Genomic DNA, 2163 nt, shown 5'->3' on the forward strand with positions numbered 1-2163 from the left:
TCGAGCACTCTTGGTTCAGAAATGGTACCTTTTATTTATTAGACCAATTAGGAAATCGCAAAAAAAAAAAAAAATGCTCATTTTCTGCAAGCGTTCGGGCTCTCATGGACCCAGAGGGACAGCTTTTCTATCTCCAGCTCCCTCTCTGCAAAAATGAAGTTTATTTCTGACCTATGGGGACTTTTTACCATTATTAATTTTCCCAGAGCCTAATGAAGGGCTTTTGAGCCTGAAAGCTTGCAGAAAATGAGCATATTTTTTTTTCGATTTCCCAGTTGGTCTAATAACAGACATAATTTCTGAACCAAGAGTTCTCGATTTTTGCATTTCTTTTGGTCTCAGACCATCACGGCTACCAAATACATCCCTGAATCCTTCATTGCACATTTCAGTGCTAGTATCCACATGGTTTAACCCTGAGTAAAACCTAAAAAATCAGCCGAGCAGGTTCCCAAAGTAAAAACTGCCAAATACTTTCAGTGAACTTGAACCAGAAAAAGATCAATATTTTGTTCACTAAGGGACATAGGAAACAAAGGTTTTGAGTGCCATGTTTATTGCAAAGGCTTTAAAAGAAACCAGCAATGAAGATGCTCCATCTGCTGGAGAGTTTGGGCAATCTCAAAACCAAAATGCAATATAAAATTAAAAATCCTGTGATTCAGGTTTAAGTTATTTTTTTCAATGATTCCAGGTATGCTGGATAACTGATGTAAAAGTCTAAGCCAAGGCAAGAATACAAAATAATTTTTCAGAAGAAAATATTTTTTTCTGAGAAAATAAAAAACAGATATAAAAAGTTTAACTTTATGGCTTTAGAAAACCCTGATGCTATCTATATATGAACTACACAATGACACTTCATAATACTGGGGTGTTAATGTATGTTAATGTACAAGGAGGAAACATGGCTGGAGGATTTGCAGGGGGTGGGTTGTTGGGTTTTTTTGGTGTTGTTATTTTATTTTTCCCCAGACTAGCTTGGGTCAGACTCTAGGTAAAAATGAATTGCAATATGGCCCCAAATTGGACCAATATTGGACCACTGTAATATGGTTCAAACACCCTTCATGTAGGATTAGAAAGCTGGTGTTGAGTTACATTCATACCAAAAAAAGTACAGCTTGGGCAGTCTTGGAGATCTTTCCAAGGTTTTAAAAAATACATTAAAAGTGTAACGGTACTCAATGCAGGCAAGTACTTTATCAGTAAATTAAATCAAAGATGTGGTATGTGCAACTGAGGCAATCCAGCAACCCTTGACTCACTTATGCAAACACTCCCAGCTGAAACGATCAAGCCATTTGTGTGAGCAAAAGTTGCATCAAAATGGGATGTATTTGCTCATGTGCAATTTGACAATATAAAAGCATGTAAACAAGGTTTTTAGTAGGGTTTGAACAGAATTCTCTAGGAAAGAAATGCCCCTGACAATCCTTCCTGTGATATGGAGTACTGTTCAGCTTGCTCTCTCAAGCCTGTCTGGTTCTGCAGTCTAATTGATGATCCATTCACCATAATTGCACAGTAGTGTGACAGAGTTGTAGCCCGAATGGTCCTGAAAATAATCAAGAGGCCAGAATTATTTTTTGGGGGGGAGGGGTATCTTTTATTGGTCCATCTATATAGTTGGATGAGATGTACAGTAGGGAGATGATCTTTACTGAGAATTAGGAGTTAACTTGGCATGATGGGGAAAATGGCTCCAGCTGCAGAAGGTTTATCTACTCTAAAGCTCCCTCTGGTGAATCAAAGGTATCCTAACTGAGAGGTATCTATAGATATAGATATTAATTCCATGGTATACTCAGGACTATCGAGGAGATTCTACACTGCCAGCAGCAGCTGCAATGAGGAACAGAACCAGCGTTATTACAGCATCAGTGGATCACAGAGGTACCTGAATTACAGTTTAGCAATCACATCTAAATCCTAGAGGAATTGGTAGTTATTAACTAGAGCAGAGAGAAGGAAGATGAGGAGAAATGGAAAGAATGTTCACAGAGGGAAGCAAGAGCAGACCGAAAATGAGTAGGGATGGCTTGAAAACAAGATTGAAAAGAGAAAGAAAAGAAAGAATCATGGAAAGAACATAGAGAGAGAGGAGAGAGAATAGATAGAAGAATCAGCAGCAGAAAAAGAACATAGGAACAGGGCTGATGC

This window comes from Alligator sinensis, unplaced genomic scaffold (assembly GCF_000455745.1).
Source record: "Alligator sinensis unplaced genomic scaffold, ASM45574v1 scaffold922_1, whole genome shotgun sequence".
Taxonomy (NCBI): Eukaryota; Metazoa; Chordata; order Crocodylia; family Alligatoridae; genus Alligator; species Alligator sinensis.